Genomic DNA, 25,297 nt, shown 5'->3' with positions numbered 1-25,297 from the left:
GAGAAAATAGTACAAACTGATACGAGGGCACACGGAAGAAGTTACAGTACTAGTCGATAAGATAATAGAATTTTATGAGAGAGCATCTACTGTAAGAAGCACAAAAGGGTACAGACAGAAAACAGGGCACCGAAACATTTATAGTGAAGGATATGGTGTGGTAGACAGAGACAAACAGAAAACACATAGGGAAGACACACATAAAGGACATAAGGTGGCACAGGCTGGCGGGGAGGGAATACAGTGTGAAAAGTCGCAGTAACAGAGGAATGTAGATGCACAGAATGAAAGAGGGCGCACCTATTAGTGATGAGAGAGGTATGGTTATGAGAGAGCAGAGATTGTACTAAATGCTGAACAGTGGGAGAGGTGCCACAGTGTAGAGGGACCTTGAAATGTACAGATTGTGGGGAGAAGGGAACAAACTGGCAAAGGTGGGAGAGGGGTTCTTAAAGGAAAGGCTGGGGGACTGTAAAATCTCACAGAAGAGAGTAAAGACTTGGAGAGGTGTGTTGAGTGTGAAAGAAAGCACATATATGCAAAGAGTACGCAGTGTAGGGGAGAGGTCTTACTCGAAACGCAAGGCACACTCGAAGAGAGGGTGCAGGCTCAGAGTGCTGGCAGTAAAGTTCACTGCATTGAGTAAAGGGGCACAGATTGGGAAAGCACAGATTGAGAAGAAGCAACCAACCAGAGAGGTGACTGAGCAGAAATAATAAGAAAGTGCAAATACTAAGAAATTGTACAAAGTGGTCAAACAGAACACAAAGCACACAACAATAGGAAACAGATAGAATGGTGAGAAGAAGGAAGTGCAAAACTGGCACAGAGGACACATAGTGGTTAGGTGGCACAAAGATGTGAGAGTCTACAATGGGTGGGTTTGCATAGAGGGGTGAGGGACACAAACGGGGAGAAAATGCACATAATGGGCGACAGTATAGATGGTAGGAGACCTCACAAACTAGGAGAAAAGGTACACAGTCGGAGGTATGGCACTGGATGTAAGAGGGAGAAAGACAAAAGGCATAAAACGGTGACAGAGGCACAAAATGGGGGGTAGAACAGACAGTTGGCAAAAGCACACAGCCTTGGGAAAAGAGTGCATCATGTGATAGACACAATGGGAGAGAGAGGACAAAATTGTAAGGGTCACAAAAGTACAAATTATGCCCTCATCGAATCCCAAGTATTTGCAGCTACCTATTCTCACATTCAGTCACAGAACTTCCAAAAAATGCTTATTTTGATCCTTCTGGAGACTTATGTGGATCACTATCCAGTAATCGTGTAGGATTTGGAAAGAATGCCATCAATTTCAAGCTGTCTGAACTTCATCTGCATTTCATGACATGCAGATATACAAGTCATAGGGGCAGTGGAAGATTTAATTGAACTGCTTATACGCCAGCTGGTTAAGAAATATTGGTAAATACTTTGGCTATTTTTGTTAGTTTATATAAAAAAATACATGCATTATCGTACTGGACCAAACGAAAATAAATGGAGTGAATACAACATATACCAATACAACAGTATAGCCGTTTTCAGTGTATACGTCCAAATTCATACTTAAAAATATGGCAAGCCAAAGAGACCACCTGGCAGGTTCCAAAGCTGGTGTCTCCCACGGGCCAATTTATGCCTTATGGTGCCAATTTCCAGATGCCAGAACCCTAGGCAAGTGTATCCGGAATGCATCTAGACTACGAAAACAACTAATAGAAGATTTGCGCCATGAGCAGCCCTTACTGGGATGAGGACATACACATCTAAGTGATTTTAAAAAGTACCCATTCATCCACCCAGCGACTCATTCTTAAATCTGCTCATTTACCCATTCACAATAAGACATATGCAAGCCTTTGCAATCAATCATAAATTAGCAGAATAAAAATAGAAAAAAGACAACACACCACCATCTAAACATGGTGGGCATATGCCTCCAACTAAATCCAAAATTTAACACAGGAATTGGTGGTCATCTTCAAATGGTATAGCACACGGTGTAGTATTGTAAGTTTCAACATGGCTGTTACCTTTAGAAGCTACATACTGGCCATCTTTAAGTGGTAAAACAATGATACATTATGCTCAATACCATTTGAAGATATGGAATTCCATGCAACTAAATACCCGTCTACAGCCATTAACACTGACAAGTTCTTGCTTTAAAATATGGTTTTCACAAAAGGTCAGGCCTTCTGCCTTTGTCATAATATTTCGTAACAGATAGGTCAGAACTACTGAATCTGACATAAGTTTTCCATTGAACCAATCAGGACTATGGGCCACATGTACAAAGATCTGGTATTGCGACTCGCAACTGTGAGTCTTAGCGACTCGCAATTTGCAAGTCGCAATGCCGGATGTACAACAGTGTACTTTAGACTGTTTCCGATTCCCAATGGGGTCGCAAATTACCTACCTCATGAATGTTCATGAGGTAGGTCGCAATTTGCGACCCTATTGGGAATGGCCGCCCTCACAGTGATGGTGGCCTGCTGGAGACAGCAGACCACCATGTCTGTGACTGCTTTTAAATAAAGCAGTTTTTTTTTTTTTTTTTTTTTAAATGCAGCCCGTTTTCCTTAAAGGAATACGAGATGCATTTCAAAAACAAAAATGAAAACTTTTCTTTTCAGTTTTTCACTGCCATTCACAAAGGGGAAGGGGTTCCATGGGGACCCCTTTCCGTTTGCGAATGGGTTAGTACCAGTTTGAAACTGGTGCTAACTGTGATTGTTTTGCATTTGCGGTCACAAAACAATCATACATAACATTTGGATTCGGTATTAGGAAGGGACGCCCTTGACACGCCCCTTCCTAATACTGAATCGCAAAGCCCAAACTGCAATTCGGTAACAAGTTACCGTATCGCAGTTTAGGCTTTGTAAATCCCAAAAAGCATTTTTCAAGTCGTACATCTGGCCCTATATCCTTTATCCCTAACTTGTAAACTTATCTAATTCAGGCCTGCTGTATTGAACATAAGCTTTCACTCAAGGCAATCATCAGGTATACCATCATAAAACTACAAATATGATCAAAATTCCAATTGCCAAAACAATATGCAACTCCTCCTAAGAGGGCGTAGCAAGTATTCTCACAATTAAAATCTTCTGTCCCCTAGGGTTTGTCAAACAGGGTAACCAACAAAAAAACTTTTCTACAACAGTAATCTGTGAGATTCCAAGTAACGAAAGACCAGGCTTTAATACAGTGTAATTACAACCTTTACCATATTTTTCAAAATAAATAAGTCGGACTTACAACCTCCATAATAGATCTTCCTAATAAACATAACAGACCAGTGACATCTGACATTACTTTTCACAATAAACCAAAGGGCCTATAGACTTTATCAGTATCCTGTTGTCATTACCAACTCAGGCCTTCTGTATGGCACATGAACTGGTAGCCATCAGGCCTACATTGACAAAACTGCAAATATATGCCTGTCTCACAACAAGGTATTATCACATTTCAAATCTTTAGCCCCAAGGGTTTGTCAGACGAGATAACCAAACCCCTTAATTACTAGGGTAACTGGTGAGGTGCCATGTAACAAAATACCTGTATAGAGACTTTAACACAGTCTAATAACCATCCATGCTTAACAGTCTACTGGTTATAACAAATGTTTTTCGTAATAAATAAGCCAGGCCTTTGACAGTCCCTTTTCATGAAAAACAGATCAGATCTACTGCAACTCACATAATTATTACCCAATGAACCAATTATGCCTAGAGCCTTGGTCAACTGCATGTCACCACAACCAATGCAACCCTACTGTCTTGAGAATGAGCTTTCCCACAAGTCAAAAAGTTAAGTTGAAGCAATCTTTTTCAGTGGAAGCACGCAACTCCTGCCCAATCAAATACTGTACTAAAGAAAACAAGTGGCAGAGCCAAAATAAGTTTCTCTATACTGGTTCCAAATGCTCTTTTTGTTACGCCCATAAGGCCTGGTATGTCATGCCAGAACTAAGGGCCAGATGTAGTAAAAATCGATTTTGCGAATCAGAAATTGCGAGTCGGTGCAACTCGCAATTTCTGATTCGCAAAATCATATGCAGAATGGTGTCTTAGACACCTTCTGCGAATCTCAATGGGGTCGCAAAGACCCACCTCATTAATATTAATGACGTGGGTCACATTTTGAGACCCCACTGAGATTCCCTGCACTCACAGGGATGGTGGCCTGCTGGAGACAGCAGACCTCCATGTCTGTGACTGCTTTTTAAATAAAGCAGTTTTTTTTTGTATTGCAGCCCGTTTTCCTTAAAGGAAAACGAGTTGCAATACAAAAAAAAATAACAAAACCATTTGGTTTTGTTTTTTCAGAGCAGGCAGTGGTCCACTGGACCACTGCCTGCTCTGAAAAAACATTAATACCGACATTCCCAAAGGGGAAGGGGTCCCATGGGGACCCCTTCCCTTTTGCGAATGGGTTACCACCAGTGTGACACTGGTGGTAACTGTGAATTGCTTTGTGAGTCGCAAATAGGAAGGGAACACCCCTTCCTATTTGCGAGTCGCATTCCCAAAATGGGAATGTGCATCGCGATGCGTGTTTTGCATGGCGCAAACTGCGATTTTCGCAGTTTGCGCCATGCAAAACGCGTTCTACATCTGGCCCCATGAAACTAAAGGCAATGAAAAAGTAGCAGTGCATAGTGGAACCACTACTGAAGTGGGAAATACTGGCAAGAGAATGAAAAGAGGCCAGTCAGGTCTCTGTATTTCATAACAGCCCCGCAAGAAACTACCTGCCCATGTTAAGAAAACGTATCTGCAAAACAATCAATAAGTGAACATAGATATTAGGGGGAGATAGCACCTTTCGTGACTTCACTCACATATTACTGCTCAGCAATGCACACATCTTATAACCCAGATGGTATCCAATGAATCAAATTGATAAGACCTCTGACCACATTCATCAAACACTCAGTCACTTGCATGTCAATGATTAAGATGGTAGCCGGAAACAGTAAGAGACACACCAATGCACACGTCTGATAACATATTGCAAAGAGATGACTCAGACCCCTCAGAAGGAAGTTGTTGCCCCAGGCCTACTGTAAAGTATTGCAATGCCATGACTGTGCGCTACACACATGCTGATAATGTGTGATACAAAGGAAAAGTGACCTAGCGTATAAATGCCTGGTTAGTCTGTATTCCCAGGATCACCAAACTGATCATGTGTGAACCTTAGAAAAAGATTTATATGCCAGCTCAGCTACATGTTGTTCCTCTCACTGTGTAACTGAAAGCTTTGGAAACATGCTTCCCTAATTTTAACAACACATTAAAAAAATAGCCAATTACATAACTGGGCATCTATGAAAAGCGTGTAGTAGTGTAAAAAGCAAATTCATGCTTCAAAAATATTACCACTGCAGTTTGGGGACTCAGGGCAAGTTGTACTAAGAATTTTAGGGTGTTTGCGACTGTTAAGATTTCTTTTTTCTACGAACTAATTTCATTTTAGGAGTCAGAAACGTTTATCAGACATCTAAAATAGCATACCGAAAGTATACTGATTCAGCACCTGGAAAGGGTGTATTATGGGTACCCCTCACAAACACCCAATCAATATTTTCAGGCCTAAGTCCGGTACCAAAACATCGAAAAGTTATTAATACTTCAAAGTAGGTGCTAATCCATTCACAAAGGAAAAAGGTCCCCTTCAGACCTCTCTACCACTTTGTGAAAGAAAAAAGAAAAAGTTTCTTGAAGAATAGGCATAGGTCTAAGGGACCATCGTCAATGTGTACATAAGCGTAATACGTTTTAACAAAACAAACAAAAAAATACTTTTAAAGTGCAGTCCCATTTCCTTAAAGGAAAACAGAATGAATTTTAAAAAAAAGTTTACTTTATTGCAAATCAATCACAGACATGGTGGCCTCTGACTCTTGCAAATAACAATCAATGTGATTGTGACCAATCAAGCTGCAGTTTGCGACCTACCCAATAGCCATTAATTAGGTAGGTCGTGCTGCAGCTCACTCAATTCAGTTCCGTTTTGTTCCTAACCAAATGGTACACAGGTCGATTCATAAAAATATTTACTAGTTGCAAAAATACTAGTTGCAAATTGTGACCAATATTTTACAACCAGTAACTAGTACACTAGGTCCTTAGAGAATAATGCATTATTGTGGAATGCAGAGGGTCAGCATGTGCATTCCTGATTTCCACCACCTCCCCTCCTAGCTACAAAAGGAAGCCCAACAACCACACTGCACCACACCTCAAGAGACGGTGTATGTATTTTAAAATGTGTACTGACACAGCTCCCAAGTTTCGCAGGCCCAGGATGACTAGTTCTGTCCCAGTTTTTTTCTTAGAATTCTTGGACTTATAGTTCTGGTTTTATATTGTGTTATACAAGACCACAAGTTACAGAATTCTTCGACAAAACGAAACTGTCCAAACTTGTCACACAACTTGGCAGCTATATACTGGTTGTTCCTACTGCCGCTCGCTGCAGCTTGGAAAGTGAAATCTCGTTGCTGCATCAATCCACAAAAGTACGCTCGTTCACTGGCCTCTTTCCCTGATCACTCGACACCGCCCTGCGGAAGTCTTGCAGATGCAGGAACTTCCTTCTTGGGCTTTTGAAGTAGGGGTGGGTGGAAGAAACATCACCGTAATTTTCAATAACCCTACTGTCTGCCTATCGTGACACGTCTGAGAGGAACAACACAGATATTACAGGAAGAGAAACTGCCTTTCCTCTCGCCTTAAATTAGCGCACAGGATCGTGTAAACAAGCAGAAACAACCCCACCTACTTCTGCACTGTCAACATCAAAAAAGAAACCAGTTTGTGCTAACTACTGAGAGAGAATAACCAGTCACACCTAGCCTTCCGCTTCTTTCGCTTCTGTCCCCAAATAATTAAGTTAGAAATTACGGACAGCGTGTGACTGACAATGACGTATCATCTTTCTTTATGCATGAATCCTTCTCCTGTCGTTCTCATTTGCTTGCTTTTTCCGGTTAAGCTTACTAGACAGTGCATGTGCTGTCTGTTGCCAGATTTGATGTTGACTTACCAAGAACATACAGGTGCTTGGAGCCCAGCCACTGGACAGCTTTCCTGTGATTTGCTTGCTTATTTGTGTCTCGGCTTGTCAATATAGTGTTTGTCCCTCCCATGAGTACTGCCTCTTCAGTATCTCTTTTAAGCGACTGGCTTCTATGCTTCCCCTGCTTTCTTTTCAAGTTCAACTTTTTTCTTTTGGGTGTTCCGAGTTGAAAGGGAGGGAGGGAGCAAGCTGACAGTGTTGATCTCTGTCGTCTGTGTGCTTCTCCCTGCCCTCTTTATGTTGAACTTGCTGTTATGTACTCCCCTTACTTCTTTCTCGCCACTTTCGTCCACCCAGCTCTCCACTTTGCTATCGCTCTCTCTGGCATTTACTTTTCTGTCAACCGACCCCTTAGTGGAGTTGCCATTCATCATGTCAAATCTGACCCTTCCACTTCCCCCATTATTGCTTCAGCTCCACTCTGTTATTTCCGCTATTGACCCCAGTGTTGCTTCTGCACTCCAGTATGGATTTCCACATTAGCTTTAAAAGAAAAAACGTCAGCACGTTTTCATTCTTTTTAGTTACCAAGAGAAAAAACGCAGCTGCGTGGTGACGCAGCCAACCACGTGAAAGCCCTTATTTTAAATTCTTTGGCTTTGTTGCACAGCATGGAGGATGCTGTACAGCATGACTAAAAACCTAATGCCAAACCAATAGAACCCAATGGTGACACCTAATGGCTTTGCCCATGCTCATCATTCAATGTCTTTAGTTCCTCTTCCTGTGTGCTTCCTATCTCTGGAGCACAGCCTAATTACAACTATTTAATTGGATGGCTTCTATCTTTCCACAGCTTACATTCAAGGAACAACTTTTCTCATTTTTTTCTGCACTCCATAAGTGCATGAGTCTTCTGGCTTTCTCAGGCATGTGCTGCTTCACCTGGAAATACCTCCTTCACTCCGCACACTTCGAGTTGCATGCACCCTTGTCCCCTCACCTTACCCATTGCCTCCCCTACCTATCCTTTTTTTATCACTTTATTTTTCCCTTTTGTCTTTTTTTGGATAGGTGGGCAGGTGCAACTTGCTGCCAAGCTACTACGTTTTTAAACACACTCTTGTGCATACTTTAAACATTTTTTTTAAGTATTTTATTTTTGTGTTGTCTGCCATCTTGGAACAGTAAATAAAAAAAGAAACAAAATGGCAAATACATGCATGCACCATCATAGTGGGTCACAGCATTGTGAGGTGTGCATGGAAGCGCAAGAAGCATTGCAATAGTTTGTATCCTTTTTTGCCATTTGGCATAAACCAAATTTACTGATGCCACCAAGCATCGGCAAAAGCCATTGGCAAAGCTATTAAGTGCAAATGGCAAGACCTATTGCCTTTTCCAATACCTGCTGAGTAGTATCAATTCTAGTAATCTTTACAGGTGGTAAGGCTGCCCACAGCAAAGGCTGGACAAATCTGCTTGCTGTCAAATCTACCCACGACATCTGTCTTATTAATCTTAAATACCCACACAGGTGGCTGCCCAGCCATCACGAATGCTGCCATTAGCCATATTAACACCTACATCCTAATGAAAATCTGTATTCTTTATGATGTAATTAACGCATTGTACAGCCTATGTGTCCATTCATCATTAATCAAGGGCTATCATCACAACCGTTCAGTCACTTTTAATTTATTTTGAGGTTTTAAAGGGTGTTCCTTAAACTTGAGACATCAGTACACTTCACAAAGAACTAGAAGATACCACATAACAGATAAACAGTAATGATGTAGAAGCAGCAGGGAACAAACAGGATAAACAGATTCGTATTGAGTGAATGCCACTTTAGTAACTTAGAGGTGGAGGTGTTCGAGTTTAGTAGAAGAGAGGAGTTTCCAGTGACTTGCTGAACTTCGGGATACTGTGTTGAGTAAGGAGCTCTACTAGGAAAGCACCAGAGAAGGTTTGGAGAAGTACTTCATAGGGTTTAAACTTGAGTGTTATGAGCTGTACACTGAATCTTCTCCTCAGACCTCCTGCTTCTCTGAAATGCTTGGAAGACTTTCTAGGCGTGGGATAGGACTTAGATGACATTTTTAGCAAGGCAGAAAAATTTACATTTGATCCTGCCTTCAATAGGCAACTGGTGACACTCTTTGAGGATTGCTGTAATGTGTTTACATTTGCTTGTGGACAAGAAGAAACGGGTGGTAGAATTAATTAAAACGTTGATAAAGCCAAAGATTATTTCAGAAATCTAGCCACATCAGAATTTCTAGACTCCAAATGAGCCATAGTACATATTCTGCAGTTTTGCGATCGGCTGGGAAGGACATATTTTTTTTCAGGGGTTGAAACAGATTAAGTTAGCTGATTCAGCGATTCAGTTTGTGCATGATATGAATGACAGATAATTATCAAGTGAATTAACACAGATTTTTACAAAAGAAGCCAAGAGGGGGTCAATGATATCCCCTTTAAGTTCATCAATCCGATTTAGATCAAACTTGTTTCTGTATTTGTGAGAAGAAGAAGCAAAATACAAATATAATTGTAGAACAACAAAATGTTGTGTATCACCACATACTGGTGAATTGATAAACTGACCAGTCTAGTATCAGGCTCTGAGGACAAGATTTTGTTTAAGGAGGGAAAAATTGAACCCTGGGGCACCCTACAAGGAGATGGAAGCCCACTCAAAGATATGTACACTGATCTTGATCAACTGATGACGACTGGTCAGAAATCTTTGTTGTTGAAACGGTGTGCCAACCTTTAAAAGCCATCACTCCTAAGAACACCCTGCAGGATATGTCTTCCAAGGCATTTCTACAAAGGAGGGGAGGTTGAAGGCACCAACTTGGGAAAGGAATGTATATTCTACAAGAAATCCTCTGGTTGGGATGCACTTTGGGGGATGAAGGATTAGACAGGAAAACAGGTAAATAAGTATGAAGGCCTCCTTTCATCAGAAATAGGAAAGGATGAAAAAATAAAAAGACATTTAGTTCCAAATAGAAGAGTTGGGTTTTGAGTGTTTTCTGAAAAGAGATAATGTTCTCTTGGCATCTGAGGTTCTAAGGAAGAGAGGTAATACTGAGGGGCAGCTCCTGAAAAAGATTTAAATGGGGCACACTTTGGTTTGAATTTCTTGATTTCAAGTGGCATGTCTCTTTGCTTCAGAGGGATTTATGTCAGCCAGAGGTATGAAGGGAAGAGTAAAAATTGTTTGGTTGTTAAAGTTGGGTTTTGATTGCCTAACATGAAATTCTGAACTTTATGTTATCAAGGCCTGCCAGTGGAAGTCTCTCAATACAGGTGTTCTTCGATCTAATTTGTCTGAACCCATTGTCAGTTGTGCATCTGTCTGAAGTAGAGCTTTTGTGGGCACAAGAGATTTTAGCAATTGCAATAAGTAATGGTTTTCCTTAGACCGTTTTGGAGATGATAATTGCACAGAAGTCATATTTTTTTTCAAAAGTGGGTTTAAGTGTTTTAAATTAACACTGCTCTAGCTGAGTTTACTGACTGCTCAGGCTGGATGTGCTTAGTGAGGCTGGTGTCAAGCCATTAATCTAAAGATTTTACTGTTCGGAATAGTATGGGTAATCTATCTACAGGGGATCTGGATACAGATCTGCCAAGGCAAATCAGTAGAGGCAAGTGTTTTGCTTTCTAGCAGGGACCTGGCCTAGATAGAAGTTGCATCTAGGAACCAGGTAATGATGCACCCACTACATAGTCTGAGAGGAGTATCAGTGAACATGGTCCAAGATGGTGAAGTATGGTGGAGTATCAGTGAAGATGGTCCAAAGGCCTCAAGCCAAAGTAGCCTTAATCCTGTTTATGATCCATCCAATTTGTGCTGGATGTTATTTGTCCTCATAGAGACCAACTTTCAATCCACACATTTCCCATGAACACAATCATTTAAAATACACTGATGGAGGATCAGGGGCCCAGTTACAGGACACTGTAATGAGTCAACAAATACCTACGCTGGGGGTACAGATAAAATGGTATATGCCTCCACCTTCCAATAACTTGGCACCACCCATGAGGGTCAAAAAGCACAAAAATTACCTTGGGACCCATATGTGCCTACAGCCCGCAGTGCCAAAAGTGTCAGGTTGACTTGGCCCAATAAGGCCAAAACACATTGGAGTTTCTTGTGTGTCTGTACCAAACAAAGTCAGAGGCACCACTACGTTAGGGGATGGGGACACAACTGACATGTATGTGTTTGCTCATCTTCCATAACAGCTCAGTGAAGCAAAAACTGTTGAGGGGAAGTACCACCATCAGCAAATGCCAAAAGTTCAGACACGTTTGAGCATATACATCTATCTCTTCATTAGGCTCATGTTGCATAAAATCAAAAAGAAACTAACTAAATCTGTGTCTATGCAACAAAATGCATCCTTTACAGAGGACCATGGATTTGTGGGCTCTGGTACATCAGGATCTACACTCATCTGACCTAAGCCCAGGTCAATATTTTAACACAACTGATCAAAACCTAGTTCTGGATTTCTACAAACTGATCTGTGGGTCAAAATCAGTATCCACATGGTCAGACCCTGGACTGAGAATCATAACCAGATGCTTTTTCGCTCAATCCTTCTCCACATCTCTTCCACCCAAGTCTCAGTTATTGGCCCACTGGCCCCTTACGTTTTCTCTCCACATCTCATTTGAAGCCATAACGTCATCCTTAGACTTCTCGAACCACCCATGTGCTTATGAAAAAAACTTCTTACTACATATGGGGTATGGAATTCTTGTCACAAGACCCCATGAGTTACTGGTTTGGATGAAGGACAACATAATTCCATGCTTATTTTGTCCATTGATGAGCAGGCCCAACCCCCTCTAGTACAAAACTGTCAGCTGTCAACTTAGAGTACCACAGTGTGGACCTGTGAACCAGAGTTGTCTGTAAAGAGGAAAGGTCTGTATCCCTATGTAAGATGTACAAGCTTGTAAATATGATTCAAATCCATTACTGTTAGGTTGTGTGCACTACAAAAACACTCATAACGCATTTCTAATAGTGGTCTAGGTATATGTATGAGTATACGTTTTCAAAATATAATAATTTAAGACTACGTATAATGCCCAACATGCTACCATATTGTATGCAAACACAACCAGGAACCTGAAAGTTTTATGATAGATTGATTTCAAAATAAAATGTACACAAAATTATTTGTAACTTGAAAAGAAATTGCAAGTTTACATACTAGATCTTTGCGGTATTTTTTTTAGTAAAAAGGGTTTGAAGCATGCCCGTTTTAAAATAAAAATGAATAGTGGTTTATCGGTGTAAAACTATTATGGGCGACAGCAAAATAATTTATGCATCGAATTCTTACATAAAGTAAAAAAATACGACTTTCGAGAACTAACAAGTAGTAGGCCTGGAAACTGTACTCCAGGTAAACGTTGTGAATTCCATTTGCTCATGTGCAAATGTACCCATGTATATTTGTTTAAGCAGAAATCTACGAGTGCTTAAAAAATGCCTTTCCCTGACGACCGTTTTTTAACCATATTCTTCCCAGGTTATCTGCAAATACTCGCAGCAGTGTGAAATCGAGATTGGCATTTGATAGCTTTCAAAATAAAATGCACACAAAAAAATCTGCTTTAAAAAAAGTTTTTGCTATAATACTATGGAAAGTTACATGCCATTTCTTTGAGGCACCATTCAGTAAATCGTGTTTAATGCATGCTAACGTGTAAAGATGGATTAATATTAGAGAATCAGTGTAACATCAGTACAGGCAACATGGAAATAAAGTAAGAACCCAATTTTTAAACAAGCATTAACACAGTCAATAAGTCTAATATGAGCAAGGTATTGGCTTTGTCAATGTTTTAGCTATGTTCTACCTCAGCATGCTTACTGTGCAGCATGACTAAAAGTTTAAAAAGGTGCTATGATGCAGCCAGAGCTGGCTGTGTCATATTGCTTTGCTTTTAATTATTACCAGCAGGAGGCGGCACAAAGAGAGAGAGAGGGTGTGAGGGGAGACAACACGGGCAACAGTGGGTGTGTGGAAAAAAGCGCTATAATGTGGCTGGCTGCATTAAAGCATTTTAATTTTATTGCCTGAGGGAAGGAGGGAAGCAACATTGAGGGAGGGTGGGCATGAGCTGGAGCAACACATTACAGTGCTTTTTTTGTTATGGCAAGTGGGAGGGGCAAATTCACAGGCAACAGAAGTGAAAGAGGATTGGTGGATGGGAGGGGGCAACACCATGGACAACGGAAGGGAAGGAGGATACGTGGGCGGGGTAATACCACAAGCAACAGAGGGAAAGAAGGGAGAGTGGGTATTATGGGATAACACCACAAACAACTCAAGGGATGAAGGGCGGATGGAAGGAACATGGAGTGGTAGAAGTTTACGAGGGAGCCAGCTGAAAAACACACGGAGTGCTTAAACAAAACAAAAAAGAAGTGCCTTAAAAAATTGAATAGTGGAAAGACACAAGTAGTGCATCTATGCTCCATGGGAGGGAGAAATATACAAAGAGGAAGAAGGCCTATAACTACTGACCACTAAGAATCAAGCAAATGAGAGTAGCAATCAATCCAACTAGTGATAAGTAACAAGCAGTCTCTATAAAATTGCACCTGCAGATATATGTCCCTGCACTGGTGCAGATTTGTAACTTTCAGGAATTTACAAGCATTGACTGAAGTAGGCCAGGAAACCATACTCTTAGCAAACTTTCGTGAAAGCCATTCTCGCAAGAGCAAATAGACACACACATAGTTGTTCATTTGAAAATCTGCAAAGCAAGTGCAAACTGCCTTTCTCCACACTCCCTTTTTTTCACACCCTGGAAAATGGTTTACTCCTGACCTATTCAGGAGACCTTTCCAACCTTTTCTAGTGTGGGAAGAGACTGGAGAGAGAAGTCATGGAATAAATGATCTTAAACAGGTAAGAGTGTTAATGAGCACAGACTCACAGGGCAATCCAAACCTAAAAATACCATCTCCAGCCGTGTATGTAGATTTGTGGAATGGTGGCAAAATCAGAGCCTTGAATCGATACCCTGATATATGAGCTGTGGCATAGCCAGCCTGGCTATTGTCACAGCTTTTATATAATAAGACTGATGCGTACTTTGTCACCTCCCTAACTTCATGGCACCAAAAGGGACAACTGGATATATTTTTTACATGACACATAGTTATCTGAAGCATCCTGTGCCTTGGAAAAGTAGATATTTTATTTTTATTCTACACCTATGTTATATTGTCAATCATTCAAATCCTTACTAAAACGTCCAATTGCTTACCATTCCCAATGAGATGGCACTCATCTTCAATCTCTCAGCCAGAAACTTTGCAAGTCATTCGATTGAGGTATACACCTAGATAAAGTAGGAAACAGGAGCAAATTCCAGCTACCCAGAATGGTACTTGCACACATGTAGTGAAAGGACTACTCAAAGTCTCTTGTTTGCAACCCAGCTCTATTATGTAGTTCAGCATGTTTAACCTCTATAATGTAATGGACAAACTGTTCACGTCCACAGCATTACGTACGGTGCACTTGAACATTTTGTCTACCACACTAAACTAGAAAACCCGTCTGTTGCAAGCACCAAAAGGATTTACTTTTGAAAACAGAAAGTCAGGATGCGAAAAAAAGATTCCCTTGCATCACAAGTTTTTTTTTTGTGTGGTATCACACAACTGAAACAGCTTGCTTTCTGTCTGATCAGTGGTCGGAGGCATAAGTCTGCCTCTGAGAACCAATAAGTGTGGGAGAGGTACTGCCAGAGAAATACTTCTCCCAAGTGGATCCCTACTTTAGGATTGCCCAGAAGTGATTCGCCCACTGGATAGCAGGGATTTGTGTGATGAAGGTGTACATCCCCCTGGGACATAGGTTAAGTGCTAATCCCTCAAAAGACACATTAGTCTTTCTAATAGGTGGAGTAGAGCACTTTCTGTCATCAGGCTGCACCCTCACCCCTTGAGTACCATCTGTCTTTCTGCCCCTTGGGGCCTAGAGCATCCCCATCCCGATCCCCATGGCAAGTGAGTGGCACTTTGAACTATTTTGGGTGTAGTTTTGACATATGGACCAGTAGAGGGTGGAAATCAAATTTTCTTCTCATTCAGGCTCTGGGTCAGGTCAGCAGCCAGGAATCCCTACCAACCCTGGACATTTCTAAAGATGCAGGTGTGCTGTTGCTTACACAGATCCCATATGTTCGCGTATTCAGGACACCCTGGAAATGTTAACCAAAGTAAAACCATGCATTTTCTTCACATTTCTGTGGGAGTAAGCCTTGGTATCACTATGGATCCCAAAACTTCCTACCACCCAGCATTACCACACTTCTCCCAATAAAAACAGCGCCCCACTTGTGTGGCTGAGCTGATCACCTCAGGCAAGAACAGGCCAACCCTGGCACAATTCGAGGAAGGCATCAACTTCATATGGTCATAGTTTTAAACTTTTCTTGTTGCGGTCGATAGGCCCACCCACACAAGTCAGATTTTTATCATAGGAAGTGTGGGAATACAGTTGTAGAACATTTGTTATTATCAACTGCATTTTTCTCCATTTTGACTTTTTAAATGTAAGCCAGTGTGCAAGAAAACATATATTTTGCAAAATGCCCTCTGAATCACATGATAGCATGAGTAATCCCAAATTAAGAGTTGTACAAATAATCACTATGACTAAATTCATCCTTGGCCACATTTAAAAATGCATAGGTTTTCTTCTGAATCATTTTTCATTCATTAGAGCTTACTGTATAAATTGCTGCCTGCTCGGTACACAATGAAATATCATTATAGGTTGCAGCTCAGTTGTTGAGTCTAGTTAACACATGCTTTTGGACAACCAATAAGCATGAAATATCTCTGCCAGTAGAAGTGTCTGATGGATGTAAAAATATACTACTTTTGTAAATTGCCTCACAGAGCAAAACGTTACTGAAGAAAATATTATTACTTATTTGCATTTTCCCAATTTTTTAACATTCGTTTTTGTTCCAATTATTAGTTACTTTTGGAAAACTACAAGCAGTCTACAAAAATGATCCATTCTTGAATTTGTAATTTTGACTCCTTTACTGAACACTCTGGGCAAATCCAAACATTCCACACTAGGTTCCACCACAAACAGCAAGTAGCTAGAAACAACAGAAAAAAGGAAAATAGACTACTACTTACAAAATTGCAGAAACTGCAGAACAAATATGTTTTTTTAGAACTCTGCTTGTTTCAGACAGCTAGGAAGATGGTGATCTTAGCACAGAAATCTGCAAAATTGTATATTCACGAAGAAAAATTGTGTTCACTTGCACAACACTTTCCTGACCATGTTTCCTAATTTAAAAAAAAGAATTGTGCTATATTTTGCCGGTTCTCTCCAAGAGACTTTTCAAACAGGATATAATTGGAATGCGCAACATGTGGAGAAAAAAAGAACTCAAATTTGGTCTGGATATCTTTTGTGGAAAATAAGTTAAAGAGCCTTCAACACGAACTGCCCAAAACATCGAAAAAGGTGCTCAGCAAGGAGGGGTAGAGGACCTCAGAAGCTAAGAGGTTAGTCTCCATTGTTCAATTAGCATGAGTACCTGGTTCTCAATCAGGTTATTCATTGCAATGATACAAGAACATCTGTTACGTCAGAGATGTCCCGCTATCTCTCCCAGTACTACAGAGACCAAGGATAAGTGGCAGAATGGCGGGTAAGGGTCTCAGCCACCTTCTTATGCTTCTCTCAGGTCTCCACAGATCCAGAGGAACCTGAAAAACACATGCAGGCTGCACTCAGCCCCCATCAACCACCATTTTCTCAGTCAGCTGTTGGTCCCACGCTGACAGGCACATCAAAGCTGAGCTGACACTAGTCTCATGGAGTATGTAAGTGTGGCACCAGCTCTTTGCTCTGACAGAGAGAAGAGTGCTGTCTCAGGCAGGGAGGGAAGCTGTACATGATGCTGTGATAAGACAGCAAGAGGCCAGGTTTTTCGCTTACACTACTGAAGGGGAAGGAAAGCGGTTGAGGGTGATGACAGTGTAAGACAGGACAACAGGTATTATTTTATTTATTTATAGCGGGGTGGAAAGGGTATTTTAAAGAGGGCAGTGACAGAGCTGAAGCCCACCAGGTATATTCTATGTATTAGTTAGAGGGAAGGGCTCTTAACAAGGGTGGTGGGAGAGAGTGGCACGACATATGGCATTAGCTGTTCTTGAAGTAAAGCTAGGGAGATGTGGCTGAAGGAGGAGAGGCTATGTTGAGTATTGTTCATTCGTACTCTGTCATCCCCAAGAAGCTGGTTCAAAGAATCAAATGTGCAGAGAAGAGTTTATGTAGGGGGTGTAGTCATACATAATATAAAACTGTAGTTGAGTAGTTTTCAATAACAAGAAGGTTTTCCACTTTGAGGTTTCAAGTGACATGCACAACTCGAGCTTCATTCATACTGTCTATTTGCAAACATATTAATGTCACTTGAAACTGCTTGGTGGAATGCATCCTTATTAATGATAGCATCCCATGTATAATTATATAGGTTTGTGCTACTTCAACGTCGCTAAAAACGTGTTCACTGGTTATAGGAACACCTATAATGTTGTTGGATGGATCCTACCTACATGAAATGCCTACTGGGTTGTCCATTACACACTGTTCTTTATATTAATTTTCTGTTTGATTCCTACTCACACGTAAAGCCCACTAATACTTTCTAACACAACTGCACTGTGAGCAGAAGATAAATAAATAAATAAAGACATACATTCCTTTCTTAAATCATGCACACACTAAATAATTAATTCTAATCTGATATGTTGTATCAGTATAGTGGTCATTCGAACCCATCATTTTATAAAGGTGGTAAAAATGCATCAGTTATGGCATCAATACAAACTAAATACTCATCCTAAGAAATAGGACTCAGTATGCATGTTATTTCTGTTTGAAGCACTCAGTTCATATCAAATAAACAAATCAAATAATTGACTGATCCATCTCTGGGTTAGCAGTAGTACATGCTTAATCTAACCTAATGTCAGAATAATGACCGACCGATCCAACCATAGTGGGGCCTAATTTCTAAATTTATCTTATAGGAGAATTTCAGAAAATATATTCAAAATATGCCACAGCATATTTATCGTGCAATAGAACTGATAGTAAAACAAGTGCAGCATTTTTCAATTACAAAGTTAACCTTGCTCAACTTTCTAGCATTTGGTTAGTATGCACCTTTAAGGGTACAGTGATCAAGCGCTCTGTCAATGTTGTAATCTCTTTTTTGGCTTTTAACCACGCCCATGTCACCCCTGTCATTTTCATTGGTTTGTGGGCTTGCCTTTTAAAATCTGCATGATTTCAGTAGTGAAAGGCATGCATAAGCCATGCCTTCTGCACTACTTTATCTTTTTATTTTCCACGCAGCACGATTGTTCTGGGTTTCACATAGTGTGATTGCGCTTGTTTTTCTTCTTTCAATTTATGTGGCAGAAAATCCAGTTAGGAGTTTACAACGCTAATAGCTCCAACTCGAGCAAATGCGAGACCCATTGCATTGCAAATGCTTGTTTTATACTAATGGTGACAAATGCTCATCACATTTTCCCAGTAAAAGTCTGCTCCCCTCTCTGCCAACCCCCATCTATAACATGGAAGGTACATGCCCATGCTGGGATCTCTTATTCTAGTCTTTCATTCACGACATTAAAAGAAAAGGTTTGTTGAACCACAAAGATTGGCAGAGTTAAAGGGTTAACAAATGGATGGTTCAATTAAGAGGGGGAGAGTGTATTTGCATGGCCTGTTCCGTTAATGGCTAACTGTGTTTTCCTGTATTATTTCTGTGGGTTGGAGAGCACATCAAGGTTGGAAAGCATTAGCTCAGATCTGTGCTCTGCTTGCTCTTTGGCTATAGCTCCACGGGTCAGCATGGCTATCAAACATCCTTTAATGTCCATATGTTGATATTTTTATTTGGCATTGGGTCGTTGCTCTGGGTGGGAGTGGACAGAGTATAGTGTGAGAGAGAGCTGTGATGTTTGCTGTCCTTCAGGTTAGATTTAACAGATAGACTCTCATTGTGGAGGTTTTGGGCTCCCATTTCTTCAGCCCCACAGGGCATTCAAACATAGGGGTGTTCTGCAGACCTTTTTGTGAGATTTGCAGCTCAGGTTGGGGTCGATTCAGCTTAATTTACTCTCCTTGCTCAATAGGTGGCTCCAATCTTCCTGGCCTTGTTTACCATTACTGATTATGTAAATTACTCCAGTTGTGTGGTGAACCTTCTACCCTGAGTATGCTCTATCGTTCATCCTCTGTTGCTGTCTTCTGTGTTTGGGAATCCATGTCTGTCATTGCCATGTTGTCAGATTGAGTACTCAGTTATTTCAGGTGTCCTTCTTGGTGCCCTAACCCTTGCTTCCCTCTATCTGCCTCTATCTTGTCAATAATTATTTCAATTCTTTCTCCACTTCAACCTACCGTATTAGCTTGGCCAAAAGGTATAAACTTTTCCCACTTTATGTATCAGTCACTAAGATTTCTTTGAATTTATGCTGGGTTCCCTCCATTCAGAGTTTGTTTTTAAATTGTTGGGTTATGCTGTCTTCTGACTCAGATTCAGCTCAATAGACACATCCACAAAAGAGAAGGACATTTTCTGTCTCTGTTGTTACTCCCCAATTCTAAATCTGTTTAACGCCTGACGTTCTTCCAAAGCCTGGGTGAGCTCAGTGTTTCAATGGCCTTTGTGCTCTGAAGCCCCACAGATTATGCATTAAGCTCCTATTCCTGCATCCATTCATCTGCTTTCCTCAATCATCTCTGGTTTTGCCCCCATGCTCCACTCTCCTTTCTTCTAGAGTATCCTGAGTCTATTTCATGCTCAAATTCAAAGTGCTTTGCGCGTTCATCTGCTCCATGTACCCCCCATAACTTTGCTGGGCAACCATCTTGTTTGCAAACTATCTCAGCATAGGTATAATGAGACAAGGGGCAGATCACTTTTACATTAGCACCAATGTATTGTCTTGAGTTGTTTGTCACCAGTGCATACTCATTCTATCCTAACAAATCAGGTCGAGGTGCCAATTTATTGCTGTGTAATTTACAAGACTGCTATCTGCATAAACTGAGAAAAAGCATACCCTCCATGTTTGTCACCTAACCATCCAACCCAGCTCTGAATGTGTATCTACATGATCTGATCCAGAGTTGGCATCCCTAAAATTTGATCCCTGAGCCCAACCTGATCTAACTAGATCTACTACGGGGTGAGGAATTTAATAAAATATCTACTTGTCTATGGGACAGACTCCTTTATAAATGTACTTGTCCTGTAAAGAAATACACTTGTCCCTTTGTTGCCACATAGTACAGCGATAAATTAAGGCAGCAATTCCATTATATAAGAGCTCTGATAATGGCCTCTCTGAATATGTCATAATTCTGGTTATGCTAGAATTCAAACCCTAATAGAGTAGCGTTTGGATTTTACGAATTCCCGCATTTTGTCACCTTTTCACAGATCTACACATTTGGGCTGGAGGTGGCGCTAAGCAATAGTTCCAGAGTTGGAATACGCTATTGAGTCTTAGTAAACCTACTACCTTGCATGTTAGAGGAGTTTTCACCAGCTTTTAATGAGAAAGGTTGGAAATGTACTCCTGACAAGAGCAGAAATAAGTTATTCCACTGTTGGGGAAAAAGTGGTTGGAGGGAAAGTGAACTTGTAAACACTCAACTGGTTTTCACATGAGCAAACCAACAGCTGCATATCTGCGTGTGCTAAAATGCAGTTCACAAATATTTTCTAGGAGTACAGTTTCCTGGCCTACTTCTGCAAATATGAAAGCTGTAAATCTGCACTAATGCAATGGCATATAAATCACTGTTGCCTTTTTGTTTTTATTAAAATTCTGTCTCTGTCTAAGGGTAGACTGGCTTCACCTTGAGTAACAGCATTCTGCTCTTTCACAAGAAGCATATAGGCACACAAAGTAGTTTTGTTCGGTGCTAGAGATTACTGTAGCAATGTGTGCATTCTGAGACCAAAAATATTATAATTTTTTTGCCAATGTTTGTTATAATGGTGAGGGCCTAGCAGCTCCCACAAAAATAAAGTTTTACAAAAACCATGTCAAAATTAGACAGGCACTGACAAATCCAAAAGGCTGACCACCTATGTCAGACTTCTTGTTTTTTTGCCAATGATTGTTTATTTTCATAGTTCCCATAATCTTGTTGAAATCGGTTGCACTGATTTTCAATTATGAATAGTTTTTCGAAGTACTAACATGCAGCAACACGTTTTAGTGGATGATGCTTCAAAGAATGGTACCCTAAATGTCATACTAGTTCAAAGCAGAACATTTTTTTCCTAGTTCCATTTTTTGTGAACATTTAATTTGAAACCAAAGATTCCTCAATCTTACTTTCAAGCGTCTGCAAATATTTGCATGCATCTAAACATACATAATTCTGGGAGCATTATACGTGGCCTCATATTGTTAAACTTTGCAAACTTGTGTACACATTTTTATACTGGGACCACTGTCAGCAGTGCAGTCCGAGCTTACAACATGTCCTTAGAGCCCTCACCCTAATAATAAAGGATTTGCATTACTGAACATAAATACATGTTCAAACAGCATTAACATATGGACATAAATATTATTTGAACTCCAGACTATGCCCTTGTTTGATCCATAATGTAGTACTGTAAACTGGCAGGCAAAGGGTTTGTGCTGCAGGGGGTTGAGTCTACTTGTCCAAAGGACAGAATGAACATGAAAACTTGTCGACCTGGACCCCTTCAGTAAAGAGCCAGCCCACTCGTATGGGGACACAACTCAAAGAGTTTGTACTTTGATGAGTCATAATTCAACGGAAACACAAAACCAAAAGAATGTAATGGAAAAATATTCCAGAGGCAGCTGGAATGTCGCTTTTTTTCCCTTCAAAATAAACCCTTTACCAGCACCATGACACTCAAAGCATTTGTAATCCAGTTTACCAATACGATTTTCATGAACAAGCTGATCAAATTATAAAAAAACCTCTTGGATTTCACATCACCCAATTGAAGAAATCAATTTGTGTTGTTTTTACCTTCACCCGTTATGAACGTAAGGTGTCACAATCATGCAAAAACCCTATCACCATGACAAGTCTTTATCAGTCATTCCAATATTGTAACGTCTCTTAACATGTTTTAAGTAATGATGTGGAACGGTGCACTTCGGTTTTATATCATTCTTCAAGAAGATAACAAGACTTCGATTCTTTTTCAGTTATCTCCTTATTTGTTGCAGAGAGGGTTGCCGTAAAGTTTGTCAATGGTCACCAACACCATTGTGCTCTTTCCAGAGCACTGTCAAAGCTTACTGGACGTTATGACATTATGTCCATTTTTCATTTTATAAAAAGGATGTAGGTAGGAGGTTGATAACCATTGTATCTGATTAGATAAAGCAAAGAAATATATCTACCACAGAAATCAGGCTGACTAGCCATTTGGTGCCCGCCACCAATTTGGTTTGGAAGGTCTGCATCAGTAGGCAAACATGGGTGACTACTGTGCTGTGAAAACAATCTAAGGGTCCACAGCTGTAAGATTATTGAGTGTTGGAGGGGATTTTACTATACTGGAGTACTGGGGGGCCCAATATAGTGTTAGTGAATAACGTGAGGGCAGGATTTTGCCTGCATATTATGAGTGAGTCTGCTAGATCATTGAAGACTTCCCGTCCAATGACTTCTTTCCTATTCTGTCTTGCAAAGTGTATGGCACTCGGGATTCTCTTTATTATAATATGCATTGGATGGGCAATTCCCTTGTGTTGTATAGTTGGGGGTTAACTTCAGATTAGTGATGAACTCGTTGCCATGGAAGGACTGAGTGTCCATAAACAGTACATGTTAAGCAGGAACAGCATTTGCACTGTGTTACGTTATCAGAGTCCTGCTATCAATGATCAAGAGGAATAGATATAGGCCTGGGGGAGCATCTGGTATTTACATCATGGGGAGGAGATGTGACGTAGCGGCCAGAGCGCCGCCCCTTGACAATTGGGGAATAAAGGTGGGATCTGGTTCAGCCTGAGGTCATCTTGGAACACAGAGCCCAAAACGAGCCAAGCTTTCATGTGGCTTCTGCTTGCCACCCTTGCTCTACTCTTGTGCACCAAGGTAAAAACAAAGAATTAGCTTTTGGGATTAAAAAAAAGAGAGAAACAGATACCAATTTCATGGCTGATTTGTACAAATTGAAACCAGAAACCCTGGGCTTAATCCCAGTTTGACAGTTTAACCAAATACTGTAATCCCAGGCACATATTTTGTTTTGCCAATTCCCCTTTTTCTTCACTACCTCTCAATGAACCTATAACGTTACTTATTTAACGTCAAAGATGTCACATTTTAAAGAAATGTGTTTTCCTTTTTTAATTTTGAAGAGGCTTTATGATATTTTAAATGATGTTTGCTGCATTGTTTACATGACAAACATTTCCTTGTCTTTCCTGGGCTCTCATTGTGCAAGGGCACTTAGAGACAAGCAAGACCCTTGGCTTGCCCTGTTAATTTGTTGAGTCGCCCACTGTTACTGGTGAAACAGTTTTGAGTTCCAGCGCCGGCTCTATCAATGTCCTGTGATTCTGAGGAAATCCCTTAATCTCTTTGTGCCTTAAAATATATAACAGGCTTCAACAAGTAATTCTTGAGTTGCTGGTAGCTCTCAAGCTACCTGCAAGTAGCTGTCCTGTGTGCACCCCAGCCTATTAAATTATATATTTTTGGTTTATTTGATAGATGTGTACAAAAATGTAAAATCGTGTATTCAAGATGAAAGTGTTTTTATTTTCATAACGTGCTCCAGAAGTTTAAAGAAACATAGTTGAAGTTGGAAAATATCTTTAAAGTTAATATGTGTGATAAAACGAGCGGCGTACGGAAGATTAATTAATCATAATTACCTTGGTGCCATGGGTACTGCAGCTATGACTCTTATGTGTTACCACATGGAGGCACTACAGCTTGGCAAAGCCTTTTTTACATAATTGCTAGCAACCCTTCCTGGTGCACTGAGGTGATCTTTACTAACAAGCTTGTGTGGGGTGGCCACTAATGCAATTGTGTCTTGTATGGTCACTATTACAACACAAGCATTACTAGTAGCTTGGGATGATTTTCATTGAGCATAAGTAGGTCTTGCTACAGAAAAGATTGGAGGCCACTGATGCATAACCTTGTTTAATGTAATCTGATGGTCAGGGAAAGCACTTAAAGCAAGCTCGCTTAATATAAAACAGCAAAACAAATTATGGAGCTCCTATACCCAGTGTTGCCATGTGGTTGGGGTAGAGGGGGATAGTTTTACCCCAGAGTAAATTAAATCGTGCACAACTGCCAGGTTATTGTGAGACTCTCCTCCTGTGATAGTTGGGGTATCGAGTGCTGAATCACTGAGGTCCTTGGCAGTCATATCATAGTATGAGAGGGTTTTCTTCCCTTTTGCGGGTCACGGACCGGGTGACCTAAAAGTCTCAGGTTCGAACTAAGATGTAGACGTGTCACATTTAAAAGTTTCCTAGTTCATAAAAGAATATCGTTGAATTAAGGGGCTATTCACGCCTTCCATTCAAACACAGTTGGCTGATTCAGCTGTGGAATGTTCTACATCATCATTTTGAGAATATGTGGGAAGACTGTCATCGATTTTTAAGGGTGCGTCTACAAGGACAACAGCTGCCTAAGGACTGTTAGCGGTAATAGGGGAGGTCCTCCCCACTGGGTTCCGGTAAGAGACTAATAGTGGGTGGTGGTATCTCATTCAAGGTCAGAAGTCAGACCCCTCGTGCGCCACTCACCTCCAGGCCCCTCCTGCCGCTCAAACGCCGGCACAGCCACAGCAAACGCGGCCCCTCCCGGCAGCATAAGGTGGGCGCGGCTCGCGCCAGCCTGCTCCTCCCGCTGTCAAAAGTGCGACTGCCAGCCTAGCTCCGGCTTTGACTGGCTCCATTCACAAGGGTGCCAGTGCCACACCCTACAACCAATCAGCACCCTCGCCGGTACCTGAGGGGGTGGAGTCACAGCCAGCCAGACAACATCAAAAGTGCATGGAACCAGGAAAAACAAACGGCCCGTGGGAGAGGAAATAGAAGAAAGACAAGTCAGCTTCCGGTGAAGTTAAACGGGGTTGTCGTCTTAGAATGGAG

At 40.9% G+C, this 25,297-nt stretch overlaps 1 protein-coding gene across 2 annotated transcripts in view; it reads right to left on the bottom strand.

Annotated features, from left to right (window-relative positions):
• PIK3CD (phosphatidylinositol-4,5-bisphosphate 3-kinase catalytic subunit delta) overlaps positions 1 to 25,077 on the bottom strand; it is a 479,399-nt gene extending 454,322 nt beyond the window's left edge. The window contains exon 1 of one of the 2 annotated variants that reach the window (XM_069241165.1): positions 24,950 to 25,077. The gene's annotated coding sequence lies outside the window, so the exon portion shown is untranslated. The remainder of the gene's footprint in view (positions 1 to 24,949) is intronic. The other variant, XM_069241164.1, reaches the window with a different exon arrangement.
• Positions 25,078 to 25,297: the final 220 nt, after the last annotated feature.

This window comes from Pleurodeles waltl, chromosome 6, assembly GCF_031143425.1.
Source record: "Pleurodeles waltl isolate 20211129_DDA chromosome 6, aPleWal1.hap1.20221129, whole genome shotgun sequence".
In the NCBI taxonomy this organism is placed as follows: Eukaryota; Metazoa; Chordata; class Amphibia; order Caudata; family Salamandridae; genus Pleurodeles; species Pleurodeles waltl.
This window is presented reverse-complemented; position numbering and strand designations above follow the sequence as displayed.